General features: G+C 42.7%; 1 long non-coding RNA gene across 1 annotated transcript; it reads left to right on the top strand.

The window, feature by feature from the left end:
• Positions 1-2,747: 2,747 nt before the first annotated feature.
• LOC114486011 (uncharacterized) lies at positions 2,748-19,119 on the top strand. The gene is made up of 5 exons (XR_003679255.1): positions 2,748-2,824; positions 5,570-5,854; positions 12,101-12,164; positions 17,789-18,516; positions 19,049-19,119. It is a non-coding gene; the product is annotated as an uncharacterized lncRNA (long non-coding RNA).
• The last annotated feature ends 845 nt before the right edge of the window (positions 19,120-19,964 follow it).

Genomic DNA, 19,964 nt, shown 5'->3' with positions numbered 1-19,964 from the left:
AGCATGCGAACTCTTTATTGTTTTTGGCTGCATCAGGTCTTAGTTGCAGCACTCACAGGGACCGCTGGGCATGCCTCAAGGGACCAGCTTGCTCTCCCACAGAATTGTACCCTCAGTGAAATCATGAATGGCTAGGACCTCTAGCAGGAGCCACATTACCTCAAACTGGGATCTCTATATAAACCAGGGTCCCAGGATGGATGGTCCCATGCATCTCTAGGAACACAGAGGACTATGTGCTTAACCTGTATGCTCTTCTACTGGACCCTGGGCCTTACAAGGACAGAGGCAGTGCATTATACATCAGTGGACCCCTGGGGATGAGCCCAGACTCTGACTCACCAGAATCTATTCTCACGGAAAGTTTGTTGAATCAAAGACCTACCCCTGGGGTGAGCAAACTTTTCCTGTAAAGGACCCAGTGGTAAATATTTTAGGTTTTGTGGGCCATATGGTCTCTATTGCAGCCCTATTTCAACTGTGATACAGCCACAGTTAATATGTAAACAACGGAGTAGAGTGATGTCCTGATACATTTTTATTTTATGGACATTGATATGTGAATTTCATGGAACTTTCAAGTCATGAAATATTCTTCTTTTGATTTTTCAACCATTTAAAAATGTAAAAGCTGGGCTCCCTGGCGGCACAGTGGTTAAGAATCCACCTGCCAGTGCAGGGGACATGGGTTCGAGCCCTGGTCCGGGAAGATCCCACATGCCGCGGAGCAACTAAGCCCGTGCGCCACAACTACTGAGCCTGCGCTCTAGAGCCCGCGAGCCACAACTACTGAGGCCCGTGCACCTAAAGGCTGTGCTCCGCAACAAGGGGAGCCACGGCAACGAGAAGCCCACGCACCTCAACGAAGAGTAGCCCCTGCTCGCCGCAACTGGAGAAAGTCCGCACACAGCAACGAAGACCCAATGCAGCCAAAAATAAAAAAAATAAAATAAAATTGTAAAAGCCATTCTTAAGCTTGTGGGCTGTACAAAAACGAGCAACAAGCCAGATTTGGCCCACAGGTTATAGTTTACTGACCCTTGGCATCAAAAAAGGCCCACTTCCTGTTTTCAGTGGGAGTAAATCTAGATCTTCCATGGGTACTTTTTGGTCACTTAGTAGCCATTGGGAGATACCGTGCCTCAATAGCCGGATCATCCACACTCCTCCCTGGTGTGCGTGTGTGTACGCACATATGCACACACACACAGATCCATCTAATACATGGCCACTGTTCTAGACACCAGGGTGTGAGGGGGCCAGTCTCCGGGTCCATGAACATTGCAGATGCACTTTTAGAAATATTGTTACTTCTAGGTGAGAGAGAGCTGTGTAGACTGTCAGCAACCTGAGGCTGATTTATCTCCCTCCCCCACCCACCATCACGCCAGTGCACTTTAGGTCAGAGAGGGAGACCATAAATTAGTGTGAACCTGGGAGAGAGAGAGGGTAGCAAGGAAAGATAATGAGTGGTCAGGAAAAGGATTTCTAATGTTAGCAGTGATTCCTCTTGAATTTTTACTTTTTTGGGTGCATTTCATCAGGCTCTTTCACACACTTTAGTTGACTTATTCCTTACAACCCCAGGCATGACTTCCTTGAAGAAATGATAGCCTGAAGAGCTTTGGAGTTTGCTTACTGTCACACGGCCTTTACGTGGCAGAGCCAAGACTCAGATACAGGTATTTTATCCAGAGTTTATTTGTTCATTTATTCAAGTTTTGAGGGCACCAAAGGTCAGGTGATGTGCTGAGCAGGAGGAATCTAAAGATGAATAAGTCCTGGTTCTTGTCCTGAGTGTATCAGCATCTCGCTGGGACTCTCAGCCATGAGCCGAGCATCCTCTTTCACCTCTGCCTGCTCAGGACTCCAGACCTTAGAGGACACTCCTTCCATCCAGGTGGCAGAGGTCATTCCTAGAACCAGGATTTAGTGTCAGGGTCTGTTAGGTGTTAGGTGCCCAGACATCTTTTAGGATGAAGAAAGCCTCAGGTTTCTTCCTGCATCACTCAGTGTTTGAAGTGAACTCACTGCAGAGGAATACAACGTGAAATTCACATTAAATTACTTAATATGTCACAGAATTCGGTTTCCTAATGTATTTTACTGACATATGATATTTGGGGGACACTTTCTGATTTTTACATAAGCTTACAACATGTCCTTTTTTGTTTTGTTTTGCTATCCTCCCTTCATACTTTCAGTTTTTGTAACCATCAGATAGATTCCATCTGGTGTGATCCAAAGTTGTGGCTCTCCTGGCCCCATCCTTCTTCCTGGCCCCAGAGGAGGGGCTCTGCTCACCATCTCCTGACTGGCTCTGCTTTCTCCCTCCTTGGGGGAGGACATGCCCCTCCTCCTGGCCACACAGCTCAGAGCCTAGGCAAGGCGTTTTTCTTTCTAGACTGGGGGTTTCTGTCTCATTTTCATATATATATATATATATATATATATATATATATATTTAACCTGAGTTAGCTGTGGTTTTATTTAATACTTAGATTTAAATAGTTGATTGCTTCCAATGGGCTTTGGAATTATTTATTTTGCTTCTGATGACTCTGTCTTCTAAAGTATTAAATCCCTCTTTGTTTTGGGATTTACAGCCTGGCTACTCTAGGTTCACAAAGATTTTCCATTAAAAGTCTCTCTTCTCTGCCAATATTTATTGCTAGAGTCACTGTTTGCCCAGAAGCTGTCTGCTGCATCATCTGGGAAATGAAATTTATGTCTCCTGGCATTGATGGGGGTGACATCACTGAAGCACTGATTACATCACCAAGTGGCATAAACCCAGAGCCTAAGTCGCCAATGCATGGCAAAGGTGGGACGTGGGAGAGAACAGAGTGGGTTTACATAAACCAACCGGTCTACCTCTTCCTTCCCCTCCCCCAACACAATCCCCCACCCCATCTCACCCACCACTTGTATTTACAGTATCATTATATAATTAATCTCTTAAAATTGACACACCTTCTTATAACAAGTATTGAGGGGCTGGGGTCAATAATGTGGAGGAATAGGCAGGAAGGGGATGCCCAGGCTTTGTATGGAGGGTGCCTGCTCAAAGGGCAACAACCCTGCTTTCCCTTTGTAGCAAGTCAACCTCATACAAAACACAGGACACGTTTTGCTATCCTCTGCTGAGCTAATTAAGGGACGGGGACTCAGTTTTGCTAGTCCCTAGCAGAACTGGGATTTGAACCTAGCTTTTCTGACCCAGGGCTCTCTCCTTTGCATCCAATGTCTCCTGGTTTGGTGGCATGGGCCTTGATAAAGGTGAGTGGAGCTCTCAGCCCCAGCCCCTCTCTATCTGCCCTACGTGAAAGTCACACCCAGTTTCCAACACACACTGGCCTGGGGGGGAGAGAGAGAGAGAGAGAGAGAGAAAATAATGCCTGGGCAGGGACTCCCTGGTGGCGCAGTGGTTAAGAATCCACCTGCCAATGCAGGGGACACGGGTTTGAGCCCTGGTCCAGGAAGATCCCACATGCCATGGAGCAACTAAGCCCGTGCGCCACAGCTACTGAGCCTGCACTCTAGAGCCCGCGTGCCACAACTACTGAAGCCCGTGCACCTAGAGCCTCGCTCCGCAACAAGAGAAGCCACCACAGTGAGAAGCCCACGCACTGCAACGAAGAGTAGACCCGGCTCACCACAACTAGAGAAAGCCCACGTGTAGCAACGAAGACCCAACGTAGCCAAAAAATAAAAACAAATAAATAAAATTTTAAAAAAAGTTTATTTAAAAAAAAGGAAAAAGAAAATGCCCGGGCAGTGGTTTGCTGGGGACATGCAGCCTCTGCCCACTCTCTACTTTCTTTCCCTATTTAGCCAGCTTTCTCCCACTACATCATGTCTATTTTCTACAAGAAATGTTGGTGCCATCTCCACTTTCTCACCTCCCATTCAATCCTCTGCCTACTGCATTCTCTTCCCCTTCTCTCCTCCCCAAGTCACCTGAATCGACCAATGACCTCCCAACTGCCCAGCTCAATGGGCAGCTTTGGATCTGAGGCTGACTTCATGGACATGGTATAAATGCATTTGCACAGCGCCTCACACTCAGAAGGGTTCCACACTCAGAAGGGCCTCCGTGCTTGCTTTAATGCTTCACTGCTGTGGTTTTGAAATTCTTAATAAATTTTGAATAGGGAATCTTAAATTCTCATTTTGCACTGAACCCGCAAATTATGCTGCCGATCCTGCTTGGGTCCTTTAAAAACGTAACATTTGCAACAGACAACACCCATTGTTTACCCAACACGCATTTGCCCTTCTTCCCTCCAACAGAGTCCCATTTTTTTGAGTCACCATTGGAGACCACTTGACTGCAGGGAGAGGCCCTTCCTCAGCTGCAGGGAACGAATCTGATTAAAACACGTAAAACTGACCAGCTTAAACTGGTTTTGCCTCCTTAAATAGGTTGTTGATTAAGCAAACCTGGAGTTGTTTCACAGAGGCAGCACTGCGCATGGGCAAGGTGGGAACTTCTGTCTCCAGGATGACCCGGAACCAAGACTCTTCAGTCTACGGAACTCAAAGACTAGAGATGTTTCCGCCAGAGCCCTTTAACAAGCCAGAAGTTCTTCAGTGAGGAAAATCTGGCTTTCAGCAGCATGAGTAGCTCATGGACTAATTCAAGACTAGCCAATCAGCTTCCAAATTTGAAAGTCTCCTAACCCCTTAAAAATCACGCCGAACCCTGGATCATAGAGACAGGTTTGAGAGTCTTGCCTCCTGTCTCCTTGTCTCCCGATCTCGTGATAGAGCTCTTTCTTTTTTCAAAAGCTGCTGCTGTAGTATTGGCTTCTATGCGTGTCAGGCGGCGAGCCATAGCTGGGTAACACAATCTCAAGACTTTTGGTCAGGAATTGATCAAGAAGTGAGTATGTGACCGAGATCTCAACAAAGGAAGGAAAGTAAAAGCTTCTTCGGGGAAAGTTTTGGTGTTCCTGAGAAAAATGGACGGACTCAGCTGGCCTGCTCCTTACCCTTTTGCCCATGCCTCCTCTTGCTGCAGATGTGGACACACCTGGAGGTGCAGCAGCCATCTTGTGACACAAGAAGGAAGTCCAGCATACTGTGAAGGGCAGAGAGAAAGGAGCTGGGTCTCTGGCATTGTTGAGCCACTGCCCCATCTTAGACTACCTCCTGAACTTCCTGTCTTGCACCAAACAAACAACAACATCAAAAGCATTTTTTTTTTTCCACACTGTGTAACATGTGGGATCTTAGTTCCATGACTAGGGATCAAACCCGCACCCCCTGCATTTGAAGCGTGGAGTCTTAACTGCTGGACCGCCTGGGAAGTCCCAAAACCATTATTTTTTTAAGTCATTGCTGTGGTATTTTTCTTTTTTTACTTCTAATCAACCATTTTGTAATTGCTACAACTTCTTGGCAATATTTAACACAATGTCTATTCCCTCCACTTAAAACATTCTTTGGCATTCATGACGCTATGTTGCTGGATATTTTGATCCCTTCTCATGTTCCTTCTCTTAGCTTAGTCCTTGACGGTGGAGTCTGGCAGGATTTAGTGGTTCATTCTTTTATCCATTGCTAGGTATTTACTGAGTACTCGTGTGCTACATGCAGCAGATGCAGCCATGGAGACAGACGAGGCCCCTGCTCTCCTGAAGCTTACGCTCGAGTCTAGCCCACTTCCTCAACCACTGTCCACAACCACTGTCCACAATTCTCCTGGACAATCTTATTTACTTCCTTGGCTTTACCCCGTGCAGCTGTTCCATCTCGCACCTTGTGATGCAGGGCTTCACATTGACTTATCCAATTAATCAACAGTCAACAGATTCTCCTAGAAAAGAAAGAAGAGGCTGAACGACCCTTGGTGAGTCAGACATGAAATAATTTTTTACTTTATATTCCCAGCCAAGATATGAAGAGAAGACATAAAAGAGTTGGCTACCTAAGCTCCAACTTTATTGTTCTGCAGCATTCAGACGTGTTAGAGGATTCTATGGCAGTAAATTTCCCTGACAGAATTCTGCCATGTGTGGAGATTTTCTCTTATTTCTCATAAAAGGTAGTGAAAATTTCAGGTTTAACGATTATTGTACTGTCAGTACTGCCAGGCCCTCCCTCAAGCACAAAATGTGACAGAAAACAAGATACACGAGGAAATGAAAACCTGTTAAATTCCCCCAGACCACTAGTGAAGGAAGACTGCTGCTATTGATAATAGCATTTTTTAAACACATGTGCTGCATTTGGGAAAAGTTTAAAATGAAAAAGCTGAAAATAAAATGGCAACACACTAATTTATGAGACTATTAATAGGGTATTTGACCTAAGGTTATAATTCAAATGACAGAAGATAATTGATCCATAGATATGCATATGGTTTATTTATGATTAAAATAATTGGGAAAAATATAACTTGTTATCCATGTAATTCACTACATTCTCTATTATTTTTTTAATTGAAGTATAGTTGATTTACAATGTTGTGTTAATTTCTGCTGTACAGCAAAGTGATTCAGTTATATATATAATACACATTCTTTTTTTATATTCTTTCTATAGTTCCCTGTGCTATACAGTAGGACCTTGTTGTTTATGCATTCTATATATGATAGCTTACGTCTGCTAACCCCAACTTCCCACTTCATCCCTCCCCCACACTCCTCCCCCGTGACAGCCACAAGTCTGTTCTCTATGTCTATGAGTCTGTTTCTGTTTTGTAGATAGGTTCATTTGTGTCATATTTTAGATTCCACATATAAGTGGTATTTGGTATTGGTATATGGTATTTGTCTTTCTGACTTCACTTGGTACGATAACCTCTAGTTGCATCCGTGTTGCTGCAAATGGCTTTATTTCATTCTTTTTTATGGCTGAGTAATATTCCATAGTATATATATATCACATCTTCTTTATCCATTCATCTGTTGATGGACATTTTGGTTGTTTTCATGTCTTGGCTGTTGAATTCACTACATTCTTAAAGGAGAGACATGAATAATCATCTTGATAGATACTTAAAAAGTACTTATTAACCTCAATGACCATTCCTAATAAATATATTTGGTAAGCTAGGAATAAGAGGGAAGCTCTTATAATTTATAAAGGGTATATATAAAAAAGAAAACCTACAGCAAACATTATATTGAACAAGGAGACAGAAAAAGCCTCCCCATGAGAGTCTGGTAAAACACCCTACAGATACTTTAGAGCTGGGACTACGGTTAGGTGAGTGATGAACTTACTTGAGGTACAAAATTTAAGAGCATGCCAAAACACTCAGTAATCAGTAGAATAAATAGTATTTTAATGCAGTATTTTAAAAGCAAAATGCAAAAACTTGAAGAACAAAATATACAAAATAGGCAAATTTTGAATATAGACAGGCTCAGTATTTTTCCTGGTCTTTCCTTATGCCTCCAGCTCTGCTATGGTTATCACATTCAGTAAAGTATTCTGTATCTCAATTCCTGAGCTTTTTGGTACCTCCCTAAGTTGTGCCCCCAAGGCAAGTGCTTCATCTCATTCTGGAGATACAAATGAACTTCACTGTGGTCCTCTGTGGTGGTTTGTGCAGGACCATAACCCATCAGTAGAGGCTTGGTGGTCTTCACCCTTTTCCCCAAACCCCCTCATCCTTTAATCCAACCTCTGAAAAGGACCTAGAATAGGGGTTTATTTTCAGCCTATATTTAATAGGCACCTTCTATGTGTCAGCACCAGAAATACAGTGATGCACACACTCCCAGCCTTTGTGGAGGTTACAGTTGGCTGAAGGAGAACAATTAAACAAGCAACAATAATAAAGTATGGTATGCGCCATGATGGGGCTGGGGGTCCAGGGAGTTATGAGAGCACTTGGCAGGACTCTTGGCCTAGTTTATCGAGTCAGAGGAAATGAGGTCCAATCCCAAGCTTGAAGGTTGTTTAGGAGCTAAAGGGGCAAGGAGGGGGTGGGGTGAGGCTACGGAGAAGGATGCCATGTCCCAGATGGAGACAACTGCTTATGAAAAGGTTTATTTGAGAATGTGAAAGAATTACAGTATGGTAGGAGCTCTCGAGAGAAGTGTGGTGTAGAAAGAAATAAAACTAGAGAGGCAGATGGGGGCAGATTGTGAAGGACTTTGTAAACCATGTTTAGGAGTTTGGAATTGTTCCTAAGAGTAATGAGGAGACTTTGAAGCAGGAGAATGCCTGGATTGAGTTCGTGTTTTAGAAAGACCATTCCAGCTATGCTGTGAGGAATGCAAGAAGATAAAACTGCATCCAGAAGACCAGTTAGGAGGCTGTTATGGTGATTGCTATAGACTGAAAGTTTGTGTCCCCCCAGAATTCATGTTGAAACCTAACCCTCAGTGTGAGGGTAACTGGAGGTGGGGTTCTGGGGAGATGATTAGATCATGAGGGTGGTGCCCTCATGAATAGAATTAATGCCCTTATAAAAGAGACCCCAGGGAGCTCCCTAGTCCCTTTGGCTGTGTCAGGACACAGTGAAAAGGCAGCCATCTATGAACCAGGAAACAGACTCTCAGCAGACACAGAGTCTGCCAGCACCTTGATCTTAAACTTCCCAGCTTTCAGAAGAGGGAGAAAAAAATGTCTGTTGTATATGAGCTGCCCAGTCTATGGTATTCCTTAAATAGCATCCCAGATGGACTAAGTAATCTAGGAGAAAATGTTGGTGGTCTGGTTGAGGGTGGTGGCAGGGGGGTGTTGGTACATCTTAGAAATATTGAGTAGGTATAATCAACAAGATTTGGTGATTGGTTAGATGTGGGAGGTACAGAGAGGAAAGAATCAAGGATGACATCCAGGTTTGTGATGTGTGCATTGATTTTTTTTATATTAATATCCAGCAACCTTGATGAACATTTTTTTCAGTTCTAAAATTTAACTGTAGATTTTCTACATAAGCAATTATATTGCCTGCCACTAAGGATGGTTTTGTCCCTTACCTTCATTTATATTTATATGGCACCAGTCAACATTCAGTCAGGAAAAGAGAAACTGCTCTTGGTATTTCAAGCAGCGATATTTAATAGAGGGGATTGGATGCTTACACAACTGTTGCAAAAATGAGAGTAGGGGGAGCTACTGCTAGCTTTTAGGTTCACCGTGGCAGCCGTGGTCCTACAAATTAGAAAGTTGTTGTTGACATCTGGGTCAGGAAACTGCAGGAAGCTGCCACTGATGATCACAGCCGTCCTACGGTAGTGAAGGGGGTAGTCGACAGGGATGTTTTGAGAACTTTGTAAATCCTTGTTTCTGCCAAGGCCCAAACACACACAAGCCACTGCCAGAGACAGAATAACACAGCTCCTTTCCATCCCCAAATGTGAGCAAGTGCATCTCACTGGCTGACTGTTAATGGTGTTCAAAACCCTGGAGGTAAAGGAGGCTGGGATGGGTAGTTCCCAGGCTTCAGCCCCTGTAATAAACAGATAGTAGAAATTAAAGCTGGTTGCAAAAAGAAATCAAGAAAAACTAATATCCAGCAAAGCTATCCCTTAATTTACTAGCCTATCCTTTTGTGTATAAGGTACCCAAAACACTTTCAAAATGAGCTAAATGCTCCAAATGCTTCATTCACCCTTCCCCATGTACAGTGTATTCTAGGAGATGCATGAAATGACGTGTAATTTTCCAAACACATTTCCATGTCTTTGCACTTGTCCTACCGCTCAAAAGTTACCTCTCCTCTGCCTGTGAAGACTCTTCCCATTCCTCCACCACCCTACCCCTCCCTGCCCCATGCCTACATCACGTGGGATTGACCTGGATCTCTGCAGGGTTTCCCCTGCACAGTTCTATTATGGCAGCTTGTCGCAGTGAATTTCAACTTTTAGTCAAAGTATCCATTTTTCTTCCAGTAGACATAAGCATCCTAAGGTAAGGGACCAAGACTTATTTTGTGTTTATGTCCCAAGGACCTACTACAGTGCTTGGAACATAATAGGCGCTCATTGCAGGTTTATTGAATGTGTGAAGGACTGTGTCTACATGGTCTCTCAGGGTAAGTACCTGAGGTCGTATGAAGAGCAGCCACCTTCAGAAACAGGTATGCCACTTGTTCCTGAAAGGGGATCTAACGAGTGATAGAATCTTAGAAGGACAAAAATTCATCTTTATAAATTGCTTATTGATACTAGCTTCGTAGTCTAAATCCTTAATTTCTGTTAATGTTGACTTTTTCCTTTCTTTTCCAAGTTTCTACCATCTGTCCTTGCTTCTGAAGCTTGTAGCACACTTCCCATTAAAATATAATTCCCATGTAACATTCTGGTTGCTCCCATCATATCAAATTAATGCCATGACACGTAAGCTTCTAGAAAAATATGGGTCATTACATGCTGCTGACAGTAACACTGATAGTGACATTGAAGCAGGGACAGAGAACATCTTAAATGATTTTTTAATGCAAAATCAGAGAACTGTAGAGTTTGAAGTGTTCTTAGAGATCTAACCCTATTGTTTATACAAAAATGGAGATTGAGAATTTCCCATGATTCCTTAGCACAGTGGAAAATTGGTTAGCAAGCTCATCTCCTCCTTCAGCTGGGAGAAGCCTCTACAGTCAAACCTCTGAGACTCCCCAGCACCCAGTACAGTGTTAGATGCATAATAAGCAGTTAATCAAAGGGTTTAAAATGGGTGTACATATGTCCTACTTATTAAATCCCTCAAAGCCAACATCGTTTGGTTCCCTAAAGGACCATTTGCCCAAGGTAACCTGGAAAGTCTTCGTTTTTCTTTGCGGCAGCTTCTGTGGTTGACTCAGCATCCATTCCCAGCCTCATTTCTCTTGCCCACCTTGTTTTTAAAGCCCGGGGAAGCTTTTCTAGCCTCCCTGCACTGGAAGTGACCAGGTGACAGATTTGGCTTGTGCGATGTTAGCAGAAGCTGCAGGAATTTTCTATAAACATTTTGCTTTCCTGATGGAAGGGAAAGAGGAGGCAGGTGCTGTCCTTGCTTCTTTTCCTGTCTAGAGGGTGAATGTGTTGGCTACACCTACACCAGTCTTCCTGTGCCCACGAGGGAAAGGCCAAGAGAATCACAGAGATATTGGCCCTGATATTGTTGAACTACCAGACCATTACCAGCACCACCTACCTCCTGACTTCTTGTTATGTGAGAGAAACAAACCCCTCTTTGTTTAAGCCACTGAGTTTTTATTCCTTGCTCCTAAGTGCTTTTCTAATATTTGCTCTCTACCAGCCGCAGAACCTTCCAGAGTTCATTGCCCAAAACAGGAAGGACAGGTCCACATCTATCAAATAGGACAGAGGTGGACATTGCCATAAATTCACTTTATAAGTTGAGTTTTGTAACAATTACTTGTCACCACGTTAATCTATAAGAAAAAAAAGGTTCCAATGAGTATATAAAATTTGAAAACAAGGGAAACCAATGACAGTTATAATCTTATACAGCCTCATCAATGTATTTTTTAATTGATGTATAGTTGCTGTACAATATTATATAAGTTACAGGTGTACAATATAGTGATTCACAATTTTTAAAGGTTATACTCCATTTATAGTTATTATAAAATATTGGCTATATTCCCTGTGTTGTACATTATATCTTTGTAGCTTATTTATTTTATATATAATCGTTTGTACCTCTTAGTCCCCTACCTCTCTCCCCTTCCCTCTCCCCACTGGTAACTACTAGTTTCTTCGCTATAACTGTGAGTCAGCTTCTTTTTTGTTATATTTAGTTTGTTGTATTTTTTAGATTCCACATATAAGTGATGTCTTACAGTATTTGTCTTTCCCTGTCTGACTTATTTCACCTAGCATAATACCCTCCAAATCCATCCATGCTGTTGCAAATGGCAAAATACTGCTCAGCCATTTTTTTAATGGCTGAGTAGTATTCCATTTTGTGTGTGTGTGTGTGTGTGTGTGTGTGTGTGTGTGTGTATACCACATCCTCTTTATCCATTCATCTGTTGATGGACGCTTAGGTTGCTTCCACATCTTAGCAATTTGTAAATAATTCTCATTCAATGTATTTTAAAAATTTGTTTTAGTTTCATAGTATTGAGAAAATCTTAATTCACACAAATAAGTGGTTGCAAATATATCAGTTTTTCACCCTACAATTTCAGGTCCAAAAGTTTGAAAGAAGGCTATGAGGAGAATTTCCCTTCAAAGTGGAGTCAATAACAGCAGGTAAGATCTGCTCTCATTCCTTAACTGGCAAACATCCAATCTGGAGGGAGGGAGTCAGCGAACAGCTTTTTCAACCAAGTAAATCTTCATTGTATGGAGGAAAATACGATGTAGTGAATGAGAGTCCAGATTCTGGAGGCAAACTTTGTGGGTTCAAATCCTGGACTACCACTTGCTGGCTGAGTGCCTCTGTCTTGATTCTTCATCTGTAAAATGGGGCACAATAATTGTACCAACCTTACAAGGTTCGTGGGTGGTTTAAATCGGTCAATACAGGTGAGACCTTAGAACAGTGCTGGATACATCGTAATAACAGCCGTGAGCACTTATGTCCAGTGATGTCTCAGCTTTTCCCGTGCTTATCTCTGTCAGATATTTACTCAAAATTTTAAGATAGACAAATTTATTTTGCTTGGAACACTGAATATGTATTTTAGGTATAATGTCTTTGCTGACCAATTTTCTAGGATTAACCCAGAAGCTTTACCTTGCCAAGGTGAGCTTATTATCTTTAAAAGGAAGAGAGAGGCATTCACATTTTATAATAGGTGCTAAAACTATATGTAAAGTGACACAATCTTTGCACCACAACACGTGCCTAATTAGTTTTTAAAAACTTATACCATGATCACACAGGGGCTGAGCAAAGGTATATTTCACCTGACACTTAATTTCACAGGGCCCATGCATGGTATATTTGATACTCATGTGTATAATTTTATGTAAACAGACATAGGAAGGCCTGCATTTAAATAATAATAATATAAAAAGAACCAGTACAGAGCTGCACATTCTGAATAAATGAACATTTACAAAATATTTATGTTAGGAACTGTATACACAGAAACACAATTTAATGCCTGGGTTGTCTCCAGTAATAAGCATTTGGTGTGTGAAATATTTAACTGTGGGGCTTCCCTGGTGGCGCAGTGGTTGAGAGTCTGCCTGCCAATGCAGGGGACACGGGTTCGAGCCCTGGTCTGGGAAGATCCCACATGCCGCGGAGCAACTAGGCCCGTGAGCCACAACTACTGAGCCTGCGCATCTGGAGCTTGTGCTCCGCAGCAAGAGAGGCCGCGACAGTGAGAGGCCCGCGCACCTCGATGAAGAGTGGCCCCCGGTCGCCGCAACTAGAGAAAGCCCACGCACAGAAAACAAGACCCAGCGTAGCCAAAAATGAAAAAAATTCAAAAAAAAAGCACGTAAAAAAAAAAAACAAAAACTTAAAAAAAAAATATTTAACTGTGATTTTTTAATTGAGGAATTTTAAATTGTAGAACACAATTCTAAATGAATTTGAATAAAACATTTGTAGGTTTCTAAAGCATCCCTGCATAACGGTAGGGGTCCATTGGTCAGAATTTTAAAAATCACCTAAATTATCTCAAAAGTCTCTTCTAAAATTTGGAATTTGGGGTCATATAGGTTAATTCATGAGATCTTACCCAACCTCTCCTATTTTGGTCATTCATCCAGTTACACTGGCTCTTTATTCTCTATAAGCCGGGTCTAACTCAAAAATAGCAAATGATCTTACTTTAAGACATTCCATAGAAGGAGTTCCATGGCAAGGGACTCATGTTAATTAGGATGCTTTTGCCAGCAAGTCACTGCCAACTCAATTCAAAATGGCTTAAACAATGAGGGCATTTGCTATCTCATATAACACAGGATTTAAAAGGAGGGCAGCTCCTTGGTTAATTCAATATTTCAACAACCTCATCAAAGACCTAGGGTTTTTCTGTACTTTCTGCTCAGCCATCTTCACCTTGTTGGCCATTTTCCCTCGTGGCCACAAGATGGCTGCTACAGCTCCAAGGATCAGATCTGTGTGCAACCATGTTCAGAGGTAGAAAAGAGACCTCTATACTCTTTGTAGTTCTTTAAAAGGCTAAAAATCTTCCCCAGAAGAGTTACCCTCCAATCTTGTTAACCAGAATTGAGTTACATGTTCCTCCTTTTTTTTTTTAAGATTTATCTATTTATTTATCTATCTATCTATCTGTCTATTTATTTATTTATTTATGGCTATGTCGGGTCTTAGTTGTGGCATGCAGGATCTTCTTTGAGGCTTGCGGGATCTTTCGTTGCAGCTTGCAGGCTTCTCTCTAGTTGTGGCATGCGGGTTTTCTCTTCTCTAGTTGTGGCACGCAGGCTCTAGGGCGCGTGGGCTCTGTAGTTTGCAGCACGCAGTCTCTCTTAGTTGAGGTGTGTGAACTCAGTAGTTGTGGTGCGAGGGCTTAGTTGCCCCGCCCCCCAACCCCAGCATGTGGGACCTTAGTTCCCTGACCAGGGATCGAACCCACGTCCCCTGCATTGGAAGGCAGATTCTTTACCACTCAACCATCAGGGAAGTCCCACATGTTCCTTCTTAAGCCAGTTCCTAGCAAGGGGAATAAAATTACCATGATTGGTGAGATTATCAAGATTGATGTGCTAGGCCTGGGAATAGGGCCAAGTTCAGGAAAGTCCATGACCACCCTGAGGAAAAACAGACAAACTGGGATTCTGGGTGGGAAACCAAGAATGTCTGTTAAAGAGGCTGGGCTGGAGGCTAGCATTCTAAAGAGGAACAGAAACATCATTTCTTGCCTGTCTACCTTCTCCCCTCCCCAGGCTGGGTGGTCAATGGGAGGAAGAGACACAGGGAACAGTTAGGACAAGAGAGAGTTAGGCTGTGTCTACACAGAGCCAAAACATTCCAATAAAAATGAAGATTCAATTGATCTGAATGTTTTATGTAGCCCAATTCCAAATGTTGGAATAATTATAAAGGGCTTAGTTTGGACTAAGTTTGCACTGGAGTGGATGGGGGTACGTGTTGGATGCAAAAGAAGTGTTCAGCAATACAATTTTTCTTTTTATGATGTGCTGTGTAATGTTTCGTGTATCATGAAAACTTTCATGAATCTGCTCAAACCGTGACCTCGCCTCCCCAGAAAAAAGAGCAAATATGCCCTCTTATGCAAATCCTGCAAATAATTTTAGGAGATTCCCTGATGCCCTGTCACTCATTCATGAACTCTAAGTTATAGCCTCATGATAACCTTGATTGGTATAGTGAAAAAAAAATTATGTGTGAGGAAATAAGCAAAACAAAACAGCAAAGTCAGGAAGTCTGATGGACATTTGTTAGCTGCGTGACCTTATTTGAATCTTTAAGACCTTGATTTTACCTCTATAAAATGGAACTAGCAGAGTTATTTCAAGAACCAAGTGGATAATGTATGAGATTGTTTTAAATTACACAGCACTTTACAAATGTTGGCTTAAAAACTCAGATGGCAATAAATCCAAACAGCGTGATGGCTCTTACTTCCCAATTTAATTTACTGAATTCAAAACTGCACCCCATGAGGACAGGCCTGAAAGTAGGCTTGGTGGTTTCAGGGAGCAGAAGATTCCTTCTCCATAAGCAAATGTCATCCTCAAGCTCATGGATGAACCCTGTACCTTTTTTCAGCAGCTGATTTGAAAAGAGGCACCAACTGAAATACCCCTAACCCATCGACAAGCACTACTCCCAGTAGGTGAGGTCAGGACACGCCAATGTAGCCAAAAGACCAGGACAGTCTTCCAGTTGCTCCCTCCTCTGCTTGTCCCAGGCGGGCACCCACCCCTGGGACTATCCCAGGCCATGATTGGTCCCCTCTGTGAATCTGCTCCAAGTCCCTCAGACCCTTCAAGACAGGAATGCCAGCTCCTGTTCCCTCACCGTAGTACCCATCTCTCTCTCTTCACCTTATACTCTTTCCCATCATTACTTTCTTTCAGTGTAAAAGGCCCAGATTCCCTTCTTGTTTCTCAGATTTTCACAGCATTCTTTCCTTGTCATGCCATACTGCCCTGGCAGCGGTCCCTTTACCACTGGATAGCAAAATGCCCAGTAGCGTTTCCCAAGGGATCCATCAACAAAGAGTTACAGAAGGTGGCAAACTGTCCAACGTGCTGAGGTCCCAGGTGGACAGACCTGGCTCCTGTCTCCATAGAGTAGGCAGTCAGTGCATGGACTCTCCCCTGCCTCTCCCAATGCAAGTAGACAGAGGACTGTGCAGGACCTCCCGATTCGCAGCACCTTGGGAAGAGAGGGAAAAGAAGGATCTATAGCAAATGGGCACCTTTCCCTCCTCTCATCCGATTGCATCCTGACTTAACGAACAATCCCAGAATGCACTGACTTCCTAGCTTGTGGTTACATGAATGCAAAGTTTATGATCTTAGCAACCACGTTCATCTTCAGAACCATTTTTGTGACAATGCACAGTCTTTGCAGACAATGATCTGATCCTTCACTCCATGGCCCTCTTCCCTTCCCTCTCCCTGTCTTGTTTTTGCACCAGATCTGGGATAAGCTGAAAGTGTTCAGTTCCCTACACCATTCTCCTGGCCTTAACTTACAAAGGAGCTTCTGATTATTGGTTTGTCTGTCCTTCTCTATAGATAGCGTGCTTCACATTGTTGTTGTTGTTTGGTCCTTCTGGGCCTACATGGAACTTTCTTTTTTCCATCTCTGCTTCATTTGTGTGCATTTTGATTTAATGTATCTAACAAAAACATCACTCCAACTTTCAATTTGTGATGACCCTATTAACTTTCCCAGTTTTTCTTCTTTATTTCCCCTCCCCTCTCGATTTCGAGGACATTTTCAGGTTTTCTTAGTCCTGAGGTGTAAGTATAGGAGAAGGAGCACTGTTTTAGGGTCACTGAAGCCTTTGTGTGTTCAGGTCCCACTGCCAGCTGTGATGCTAAGTTAACCTTTATGAATAGGTGGTGGGAATAAAAGAATCTCTGTTTCCTCTCTTAGAGGAATGTCTTGAGGATAAAATGAGGATGGGTAAAAGAAAGTACCAAAAACTAGTATAAAAACCATATTAATTTCCACGTATTCAGAATTACTCTGTGCCAGTCACCAGGCTGAGCTCTTTATATGCTACTGTGTTTCATCCTTATGACGATGCAGTGAGGGGTAGTGTCATTACTATGCATGTTTACTTGTGAGTAACTTGAGGCTTAGAGCTGTTAAGTAACTGGTCTGAGATCACAGAGCATGTATAAAGGGAAGAGCCAAGGTTTGAATCAAGTCTGTCTGGCACCAGACTGTGGCTCTTAACCACTGTACCATCCTGACACCGTATGAACCAGAGGTACCATCATTCAGTCGGATGCTGGTCATGTCTGTGTAATTCCACTCCAAGAAATCAAGTGAGTCGGAGACAGTGGAAGTCCCAGCATACTCTGTGAGTGGTTATTCATGGTATGGTGGGCTGGAGAGGAATCCCCCACCGAAATTTTGCTTGAGTTTCTAGAATCAAAATTCACACCATTGACCAAGGGGCAGCATGGTGTCGAGGTCATTAGCATCGTTGTCTGCAGTTAAAGAGACCAAACTATGACTTTGGGCAAGTCAGTCTCGCTGGCCCCCTAGATACTCACTGGGAAGAGGAGGAGCTTGGATAAGAAAACCGTTAAGGTCTCTGTAAATCACAGTAATAAAAATAGCTAACATTTATTAAGTGCTTACTGATTTCCAGGGCTTTTTCTAAGTGCTTTATGTTCAATCTTACATGATTCTCACAACAACCCTAAGAGGTATTGCTATTGATATTATTATTCCCTTTTTTTAGGTGAAGAAACTGAGGCACAAGGAAGTTTGCCCAAAGTCACATAAAGAGGGGGAAGAGCTGAGAACACACACACTTAACCATTCAGCTCTCTTTCCTCTCTGATAGGAATTATATTATTAATTGCCTTGGATAGATGGACAATCACATTTCATCATTTCTTTATAGCCTGACCCAGCTTTTTCCTACTCTCGATAAAATATAGTGTATGTTTTTAAATACCCCATCACAGTGCCTAGGACATAGTCGGTGATCAATAAAAATTCGCTTACCTGATTTTTTGTCATTAAAATAATTGTGTTAAAAAGAGACAGGCAAACAAACAAGCATAAACCAAGAAGTAGAGAATAATGAGGCTGTATAACTGAGAGAAATGATCTGACTCAGACCTCCTAATATGTGCTGTCTTACGAGAGAATAATCCAAAGATAAAACCCAATATGAGCCCACACAATTCTTATCTGCATGAAACAACCACCCCCCCAAAAAAATTATCTCCGTTGCAGAAACTTGATTATTGACTTTGGCAATCCTTTCTCCGCATCTTTGTGCCAATAAAGTTATTAGAATTGAATTGAGAGAGGCAGACGCACAAGAAGAGCTGAGACAAGATGCTGAGCAGTTGAAATCAACGACCCGAGGAGCTGATCCCCTGCCAAAGGCTACACCAACTCCCGGGAGGAATCCACCACTCTGGCCAGTGGTCCGGCACTGCGGAAGCTGCAAGTCAGGTTTCTGGAGGGGACTTCCAGGTGGCTGGGGACCAACAGGTGTAGGAAGGAGGAAAAAGGGGGCCCTTCCCCTTACCAAGGGCCAGACAGGCCAGGACCCACCCGGGTTGAGAACAGCGAGGCTTTTCTAGATTCACTGTGCTCCCCAGGCTGTGGAAAGAGAAGAGGAGGCAGAGGAGGAGGGTGAGAGAGAACACAGTGTTATTCACAATCTGTCGGTGACAGGAAGAAAGAGTGGCTTAATAACCCATAGGCAGATTAATGGAATATTCCTTCTCTCCCCTGGCAGAGCTGGTCCTCTGGTGCTATCACCCATAAAATTGATGGCCACCCAAGGAGACATGGAGCTAATTAATAAATCTGCCCCCAGGTGTGCCAAAACCCATTCCACTAGAACTGCAAAGATAGCGACTGTTTAGATACCAGCTTAAATGAGGAAACCACTAGCATTCTCTGGAAGCCACCATGACCACTTGGCATCCCTTCTAACCACTTCCTCCTTCTCAGTCAGCTGCCTCTCCACCTCTCCTAGGTTGGCCCCAAACATCTTCCTTCCACTCACCTTGTCTATCATCCACCCAACCATGAAGCATCAGAGCACCATTTAAAGTTTGTGTCCAACTCTCTGAGAGTGATTGCACCTTTGTGAATCTCTACGAAGATCCAAGCAAGGGTATTGGCTTTTGATTAGTTGAATTATGTATATATTTGCTTCTCTGTAAACGTATTTTCTACAATAACAATAACAGTAGCTTTCAGAATAATAACAAGTATTGAGTACTTGCTTGCTATGTGTCAGGCACTCTTTTAAACACTTAGAGTGCTTAGGGAATCTGTGTAACCTACAAGGGACAGACTAGGAATACTGACACAGTAGGTTCTCCAACAATCCTACATTGCAGCACAAAGTCCAAAGCTTCACCCACTTGCCCAGAGTTTTCAATTAACTTAAAAACTTCCAATCAGATTAATAGTTCCACTCTCTTAATCATGAACAGATATCCCAATACTACTGTCTGAGGAGAGCTAATAATGTGGACAATAAACACCAAGACAAACAACAATTAAAAATAAAAGTAGTGTATGGTTGGGGATTTCCCTAGTGGTCCAGTGGTTAAGACTTCACCTTCCAATGCAGGGGGTGAGGGTTTGATCCCTGGTCAGGGAACCAATATCCCACATGCCTCGGGACCAAAAAAACCAAAACATAAAACGGAAGCAATATTGCAGCAAACTCAATAAAGACTTTAAAAAAAAAGTAGTGGGGGGGGGAACTGAGAACATGTAAGGAGAGGAGAATTAAAGTGTATATAAATTACATCTTTACAGAGATAAGAGAACATATTGCATCCAAGAAAAAAGAACAGGGTGAAACAAAAAAGGAACATTCAGAGGCCAAAAAGGAATTCTTGGAAATTAAAAACAGCAGAAATTAAAAACTCAATAGT

Source organism: Physeter macrocephalus, chromosome 4, assembly GCF_002837175.3.
Source record: "Physeter macrocephalus isolate SW-GA chromosome 4, ASM283717v5, whole genome shotgun sequence".
Taxonomy (NCBI): domain Eukaryota; kingdom Metazoa; phylum Chordata; class Mammalia; order Artiodactyla; family Physeteridae; genus Physeter; species Physeter macrocephalus.
The sequence above is the reverse complement of the archived record's forward strand: the minus strand, read 5'-3'. Positions and strand labels throughout refer to the sequence as shown.